Source organism: Echinops telfairi, unplaced genomic scaffold, assembly GCF_000313985.2.
Source record: "Echinops telfairi isolate 266 unplaced genomic scaffold, ASM31398v2 ScPeMD7_7429;HRSCAF=8467, whole genome shotgun sequence".
Taxonomy (NCBI): domain Eukaryota; kingdom Metazoa; phylum Chordata; class Mammalia; order Afrosoricida; family Tenrecidae; genus Echinops; species Echinops telfairi.
The window spans coordinates 3,835,337-3,844,536 of NW_022111329.1; the positions used below are offsets into that span (position 1 = coordinate 3,835,337).

The following is a 9,200-nucleotide window of genomic DNA, read 5'->3' on the forward strand; positions in this document are numbered from 1 at the left end:
GTGGAGGGAAGGTGGAGTAGAAAGGGGGAACCGATTACAAGGATCTATATATAACCTCCTCCCTGGGGGACAGACAACAGAAAAGTGGGTGAAGGGAGACCTTGGACAGTGTAAAATATGACAAAATAATAACAATTTATAAATTATCAAGGGTTCATGAGGGAACAGGGAGTGGGGAGGTAGGGAAAAAATGAATAGCTGATACCAAGGGCTCAAGCAGAAAGCAAATGTTCTGAGAATGATGATGGCAACAAATGTACAAATGTGCTTGACACAATGGATGTATGTATGGATTGTGATTGAGTTGTACGTGTCCCCAATAAAATGATTTTAAAAAATTGTGTCGTCATCTGGAATATCACAAACGCATGCCTGTTGGTAGGGAAAGAGGACGACTGGCCTCCAGGTTGGGGGAAGAATAACTTAGGATGCTTTTGGGGACACTAGGTCTGGGGATGTCTTTGGTGACATGTAAGGAATGGGTCACATTGAACTCAGGAGGCTGGGGATATCCTGGGGACCCAGGCTGGGTGCTGTGAAACACTGGGACACTGGATCCTGGATCTTCGAGGTATGCAGCATGCTCCAGAGGCTGCGTCAGTGAGATCTGATGCGGACATTCCACTGGGTGAACTGGACTCAACCTCAGACACACTTGTAACCTGAGGACGTAAGTTGGAAAGTACATGGTGTCTGAGGAAGAGGAAGACACCTGTACCAAGGCTGTTGAACTCCTGGGAAGGGGGACAAAAAAGGTCTTGCTACATCAATGCCCTCTAGGCTGTATTAAGATATGTATTATTCTGGAAAACCTATGATGAACATTTAAAAAATTTGTTTATGCTTGTTCATATTAGGGCAGAGGTTCTCAACCTGTGTGTCATGACCCTTTTGGGGGTCTGACGACCCTTTCACAGGGGTCATCTGATTTATAACAGTCACAAAATTACAGTTATGAGGTAGCAATGAAAATAATTTTATGGTTGGAGGGTCACCAGAACATGAAGAATTGTATTAAAGGTTTGCAGCATTAGGAAGTTTGAGAACCACTGCTTTAGGGTGTATCTCAGAGGTGCTATGCCACTGGGGTCACCCTCTTGGAAGTCATGTTAATTGCTTTTCTGTTTTTTTGGTATATGAAACAAGCATTGATGAGCCCATAGGGACAGAAAATAGAACAAGGGTTACGAGGTGGGGGGGTGATAAAAGGGAGAGGACATAAAGGAGTCTAGAAAGGAAAAGTATGATTGGAAACTGATTACAGACATAGTCATACAATTCTGCTTGACATGATTGAACTATGGAATGACATGACATATGTATTAACTCCCAAGTAATAACAAATTAAGAGAATAAAAAAATATATATATACAGAAATGGACTTTGGTCCCTCGTACCTGTGGCGTGGCCCAGGCCAGTGCCTGATTAACCTCTCTGAGCTGACCCCGTATATCTTGTGTTCCATCTGTAAAGGTTACTTAATAGATGCTACTACCATTACTGAGTGTGTTCATACCTTTTGTGAAAGCTGCATTGTGAGACATTTTTACTATAGCAACAGATGTCCAAAATGAAACATAGTAGAACACCAAACACAACCTCTATATAACATAAGGTTGGACCGACAGTTACAAGACATAGTGTACAAATTAGTGATCGATCTAGAGGAAATCTGTGTTTTGTCATTTTTTAGGAGAAAAAAAGCAAATGCATGATTTCTATAAAGAAAGAGGTCTAGAAGTGCCTAAACCTGCTGTTCCGCAACCAGTCCCTTCAAGCAAAGAAAAATCTAAGAAAGCCCTGGAATCAGTGTTTCGGATTCCACCTGAACTTTACATGTCTTTATTACTGGAGTTCATTGGCCACTGGAAAAGAAGTTTGTCCAAGTTTCAGGAGAAGCATCTATTGGGCATGTAGAAAAATTCCTCAGAAGAAAACTGGGTCTGGATACAGGTTGTCAGTTAGGTATCATACGTGGTGATCACCTGTTGGAGCAGTATCAAACTCTAAGAAAAATCCGACATGCAATAGGTGATGTAGTCATATGTCTTTCATTATGATCTTGTGGTTTCTCCTCTGAAAATAACCTGAAAATTCTAGAAGTATTTTGAGGAAGGAAACGAAGTGAAGAGGCTTCTTCTACAGGACTGCATCTCACCAAAGATTTTTATGAAATATGTAATTGCTACCACTTTGTGCTGTTTCAGTTAGAGTTTACCTGTTTTCAGCATCAAGAACAATAGCATTTATAAATACAACTTAGACTGATGGAATGCACTATTTTACTACAGACTGTTTAAAAAATATCCATAGCTCAGGGGTAAAATTTTAAACATTGCATTTTAAAATTCTATTTGATTTAAGAACTTTGACGTTGATTTTTGCTTCCTTTTTTCTGAGGCAGATCAGTTACTGTGTTCTTCATTGAGCCATAGCCCTTTCACATTGGTGGCTGGGATTCTGCTTTCAGGGATGGTATCATTTGGTCGGTCATCCTTTAGAAAGAAGTATGCTTTTGAGCTGGAGAGAGCTAAACCCTCTTTGTTTAACTCCAGGGTATGATCTCAGAAAAGATCAAAACTATTAGCCAATTTTGCATTTTTGCCATCTTAGTTTCAACTTAAAAAAAAATAATAACAGCAACACTACTAAAGGATTGTTACTGAATTCTAATATGAATAAATTAACATCTTCTATGTGAAGAGAATGTTTCCTATAAGAAGATATATGGACCGTATTATAAGCTTTCAGTGTAATAAGACTTCCTTAATATATCCTACAGCAAGGTGACTCTGCTTTGTCAGTTTGGTTACCGCTTATTTTATTTGAGTACATAATATGGTGTGGATCCCTTGCAATGACACAGATACTTCAAGTAATAAATTTTAGATGAATTTGAAAAAAAAAAAAAAGAAATGGACTTTGGGCTCACACTAATTCCTAGCTCCAACTTAAGAACAATTAGTTCTTACATCATGGCCATGTTCCATACTCAGGAGGGAATACAGAAGATACAGATGCTATAGCAAAATGTGGCAAAGAATTTATTTATTATTTTTTAAATGGAATCTCATTTTTATTTTATCTTATTTTTATTTTAATAAATCCTTTTATCAGGGGCTCTTACAATCCATACATCAATTGTATCAAGCACATTTGTACATATGTTGCCATCATCATTTCCAAAACATTTTCTACTTGAGCCCTTGGTATCACCTCCTCTTTATTCCCGACCTTCCACCATCCTCCCACCCTTGTGAACCCTTGATAATTTATAAATTATTTTTATTTTCATATGTTACACAGACTGCTGTCTCCCTTCATCCATGTTTCTGTTGTTCATCCCCCTGGGAGCGGGGTGTAAGTCAATCATTGTGATTGGTTCCCCCTTTTCCCCCCTTTTCCCCTACCTTCTCCCTATCCTCATGTTATCACTACTCTCATTATTGGTCCTGAGTTTATCTGTTCTGGATTTTGTGTATTGACAGCTCTCATCTGTACCAATGTACATGCTCTGGGTGGCAAAGAATTCAGATAGTGCCTGGCTAAGAGATAATATAGCATCTGGAGTCTTAAAGTGTTTGTCTCCAAACAAGTTGCCATCTAAGTGAGATGTCAACTAAGTCCACAAAGAACCACAACATCCTCAGTCACTGAAGGACTGTAAATCATATAATCCGAAGTTGAAGGAGGATTAGTATCAGATCCTAAATTGTGAGAATCCACTTTGCAGAAGGCCAAGGATGACAATGGAGCCTAAGATTTATCTGTGGAGTTACACAGGTAATAAACCTCCAGAGAACTCCATTTACAATTGAGGGATGGGAGCAAAGTGGCTACTAAACAGAGTGCTTTGGAGAGATGAGTATAGAAGAGCAAAGGCATCAATCTGTCTTGAACAGTTAAAACTCTGTCAATGGATACCTCCTATGATGCAGGCTGGCCCTAATGTGGTTTTCAAAAAATTCTGTATTTTTGGTTTGTAATATTCTGTTTGCTTTTTGTTTAGGGAAGTTGTGTTATATATTTTCCTGTTTTTCAGTATATGAAACCCAGGATTGATGAACCGGTGGGGACAAGAATAAGGGTTCTGGGAGGAAAGGGTTACAATGGTGGTGATGGGGACAACAGGGAGATGATGTCAAGGATCCCAGGTAGAAAACAAATGTTTGGAAACTGACTGTGGTAGCAATTGTACAATTCTACTGGACATGACTCAACTATGGATGATATATGTATTAAATCCCAATTAATAAAAAAATAAATTGCGTTGTGAGAGTGGGAATATGTAGGGGGAAAGCAGTGAAGAATTAATACAACCCTTATTGTTGTTAACTTCTCTCAAATGAGTCTCAAACTCCTGGCACGTGCACAATGGAACAAAATGCTGCTAGCCCTGTGTTATCGTCCTGAATGGCTTTGTTCCATAGGGTTTTCATCACTGGCTGGTATTAAGCCAATCACCAGGGCTTTCTTCTTAGTCTGAAAGCAACACTGTTAAGACAGGTGCTAGCTGTGTATGAGGTGCACTAGCCAGGATTCAAACCTGAGTGTCTTCTGTGGAAGATGAGACTCCATTACCACTAAACCTCCACTGCCCTCTCATTTTTTACTTTAAAATTCTGCAATTTTTCTTCAAAGAGTGTCTCAATACAGAAGTCAAACAAACACTAGTTTAAAAAATCAAGATATAAGCAAGATATAATATGGTACAATTTCTAGTCTTCCAAGATTTAATCATCTCATTTAGTGGAGTCCTCATTTTTTCAAAGTAGTCATTGTACCAAATGAACATATCATGACATAGAGGGAAAATAAAAATAGATTCATTCAAACATATTGAGGGATTATTTGATGCTGGGCCCCAGGACTGAGTGGGGGTGCAAAGCAGGTGAGGAAGATCTCTGTTCTTAAGAAACAGAAAGAATACTTTGGTTCTTGCCTTGTACCTTGCACAGGTACAAGGAGGGATGTAGGAATCTATGTACTCACTGGGTGGCAAAGGGAAAGTTTTCTATTTCTACACTTCATACGCTCATCTGTAAAGGGATAAAACTCGGTGTCTGACTAAGTCTGGTTTGCAAATTAAATGACAGTATCAAGGATGTCACTGACCACCAAACTCTTAATTTAAAGGAAAATGAGCTGATTCCGGGAACCCAAGAGGAAAGCAAATTTTGGGAATGATGAGGGCAACAAATGTATAGCTGTGCTTTACACAATTGATCTATGTATTGTGATGAATTGTAAATGATAAAAAATAAAATGATAAAAAAGGAAAAATACACAAAAGTGCTTAGATATTAAAACAAAATGCAGACAAAATATTCTAGAATAAAATAATGGACTTTAAAAAATTTTAAAAAGGGATTACTGTGGTATTAATTGACGTTTTCAAGTCTGTTTACTCATTTGGGGCATGATTGGGTGGGGGGAATCATTTATATCTGTGCTCATGAGGATTAAGTTAAATAATTATTTGAAACAGAAGTAGGTGATTACTAGCAGGGTACATGCTTCCGAGAGGGTGTGAAAGATGCTCTATCAGGCTGGTAAAGAAAATTCTAGAAGCTATGTATTTTTTAATCCAAAAAATAAGAAACTACATTTTACTGATTATATGGTTAAAACAAAACTGAAACTGCTTCCTCACATGTCCCTTCAGCAGAGGGTACTATGTCAGAAATCACTGTGGGCTGTTGATCGGGTCCACCTTGCTTCCACTTCAACACAAGGCAATGCATTCTGGTTTACATACCATGGAGTGTATTAACAGGCAACAAAGCTATAAAGTTTAGGAGAATTTAGAAGATAAAAATTAAAATTCATTCAAATTTTACTAATAAGTGCAAGCACAGGGAAACACAAGAACCCTAAGCGACAAAGTAGACAGTTTTCAGTGTTGGAGTTTTACATGAGCAACATCATGATGTTAAAAATTATGGGGATGCCTTCAGATCTGACAAGAAATTGGCCACAAACACTAAATTAAAAGGAAGGCACTTTGAAATAGTGTTTTTCTGCCATTGAATTAAAAATGAATCAAGCCCTAAGAGTATTTGAGACACCAACCTCTTGGCTATCAAGTACATTCTGACTCACAGCAACCCCAAGAATTGCCCTGGTGGGTTTCTGAGACTTAAGTATTTACAGAACTAGAGAAAGCCTTTATCTTTGTCCTGCAGAGGTGCTGGTGGTTTCAAACTGCTGACCTTGCGGTTAGTAGCAATGTTTAAACCACATAATGTAAACCAGATCATGAGGATAGTTGTTAGTTGACCACAAGTCAATACCTGTTGGTTTCGGCTGACTGGTAACCCCATGGCTGCTGCCAGGTTTTCAAGGCTCTGATCCCTGAGAAGCAGTTTGCCAGGCTTGCCTTCTGAGACACCTCTGAATACAAATACTTTATAAGTACGAAACACATATGGGAAAGTGCAATACTTTTTTTTTTTTGCTAATGAGTATGAAGTTTGGAAACAACAAGTTTTAAGAACACTTGGGGAGGGGTGGGTAAGCACATAAATACCACTGATATTTTTCTAAGGTGAGACGTGTTCCAAAACCATTCCTTTTAAGGTAGCAGACAGACATTGGGCCTCTACTCAAGTATTCCCTCAATGCAAGAACACTTTGTTCTATTAAACTGGCATTCTGTGATGCTCACCATCGTGACACAATCACTGAAGACAAAATGGGTGCATAAGCAAATGTGGTGAAGAAAGATGATAGTGCCCGTGTATGAAAAGATACTGCATCTGGGGTCTTAAAGGCTTGAAGATAAACAAGTGGCCATCTAGCTGAGAAGCAACAGAGTCCACATGGAAGAAGCATACCAGCCTGTGTGATCATGAGGTGTAGATGGGATCGGATATCAGGCATCAAAGACCGAGAAAAAAAAATCCTATCAATGTGAATGACGGAGAGTGTGGAGTGGAGACCTAAAGCCCATCTGTAGACAATTGGACATACCCTTACAGAAGGGTCACAAGGAGGCGATGAGCCAGTCAGGGTGCAGTATTGTACCAATGAAACATACAACTTTCCTCTAGTTCTTTAATGCTTCCTCCCCACCACTATCATGACCACAATTCTACCTTACAAATCCAGCTAGAGCAGAGCATATACATGGGTACACATAAGAGCTGGAAACACAGGTAATCCAGGACAGATAAACCCCTCAGGACCAATAATAAGAGTAGTGACACCAGGAGGGTAAGGAGAAGGTGAGGGGAGAAAGGGGGTGAAAACTGATAAATTATCAAGGGTTCATGAGGGAGGGAGGGTGGGGCAGGAGGGGAAAAATGAGGAGCTGATACCAAGGGCTCAGGTAGAAAGAAAATTTTTGAAAATGATGATGGCAACAAATGTACAAATGTGCTTGACACAATGGATGTTTGTATGGATTGTGATAAGAGTTGTACAAGTTCCCAATAAAATGATAATTTTAAAAAGAGTCACATGAGCCCCCAATAAAATTATATATATAAAGAAAGAAACCATTCCTTTTATGAATATTTGAAAGAGAAAAAAAGTTTTCTACAGACAAGTGATTTTTCTTTTATCCCAACTATAGGACATGCATGTTCTTTATCATGTTAGCTCATTTAAAAAGCAATGAATCTTTTCTTAGGGCAAATTTTTCATTTTCTAAGGAAAACTTATTCACTGCCATCAAGTCAATGACCATTCATAGTGACCTGCAGGAGAAAGTAGAACTGCCCCACAGGGTTTCCCATGCTGTGAATCTTTACAAGAGCAAAAAGTCTCATTTTTCTCTGGCGGAGCTGCTGATGGGTTCAAACTGCTGACCCTGTGGTTAGCAGCCCAACTCTTAACTCAAAATGCCACCAGGGCCTACTTTATTGACAAATGTGAGTAATTAACAGATAAAATACTAATAATAAAACCAAACACAGCTGATTCTGATTCCTGGAGACCTCATATGGCACAGAGTAGAAATGAGCTTCTTAGATTTTTGGGGGGTGAATCTTTAAGGAAGCACATCACCAGGCCTTTTCTTCTGTAGTGATGTGGCGTAGGTTAAAGCCAAAGGCATCAGGGCTATATCTCCTTGCCTCGCCAGACACTATAAGAGTAGGGCCAGTCAGCAAAGGTGGTGAAGAAAGCTGATGGTGCCCGGCTATCAAAAGATATAGCGTCTGGGGTCTTAAAGGCTTGAAGATAAACAAGCGGCCAACTAGCTCAAAAGCAACAAAGTCCACATGGAAGAAGCACACCAGCATGTGTGACCATGAGCTGTCGAAGGGATCAGGCATCAGGCATCAAGGAACAAAAAATCATATCATTGTAAAGATGGGTGAGTGCGGAGTTGGAGACTCAAAGTCCATCGGTAGGCAACTGAACACCCCCTTGCTGGGGGGCTGTGGGGAGGAGATGAGCCAATCAGGGTGCAGGGTAGCAGTGATGAAACATATAACTTTCCTCTGGTTCTTAAATGCTCCCCCCCGCCCCCCACTGTCATGATCCCAATTCTGCCTTGCGGATCTGGCTGGACCAGAGGATGTACATTGGTGCAGATGGCAACTGGAAACACGGGGAATCCAGGGTGGATGACTCCTTCAGGACCAGTGGGGGTGGGGGGTGGGGGTGGGCGATGCCTGGAGGGTGAAGGGAGTGTGGAGTGGAAAGGGGGAACCGATTACAAGACTCTAAGTATTGTCTCCTCCCTGGGGGATGGACGGCAGGGAAGGGGGCAGAGGGAGGTGTTAGACAGTGTAACTTATGACAAAACTATAATAATTTATGAATTATGAAGGGTTCATGAGGGAGGGGGTTGTGGGGAGGGAGGGGGAAAATTAGCAACTGATATTAAGGGCTGGGGTGGAGGGCAAATGTTTTGAGAATGATGAGGGCAACGAATGTACATAAGTGCTTGACATGGTGGATGTATGTATGGATTGTGATGGGAGTTGTACGAGCCCCCAATAAAATAATAATAAAAAAAGAGTAGGGCCAGTCTTTAAATACCATACTGCTCTAGCTAACAATGCCCATTCCCAGAAAATACTTCCTACCCTGCTAAGCACAAACAGTTTAATGTGATGCCCAAATGTGTTAGAAAGGGTTCTCTAGAGAGATAAAACCAAATTGCTGATAATTTAATATATTTATTTATAAAGATAATTAGATATATAACAAGAAATGAACTGTTAAATCATATACAGATAAATATATAA

At 39.8% G+C, this 9,200-nt stretch overlaps 1 protein-coding gene and 1 pseudogene across 3 annotated transcripts in view; one reads left to right on the forward strand and one right to left on the reverse strand.

The window, feature by feature from the left end:
- The window catches only part of GOLM1 (golgi membrane protein 1), a 111,436-nt gene that overhangs the window by 100,054 nt on the left and 2,182 nt on the right, over nt 1–9,200 (reverse strand). The gene's annotated exons all lie outside the window — the stretch shown is intronic.
- On the forward strand, nt 1,377–2,091 carry LOC101662092 (annotated as a pseudogene).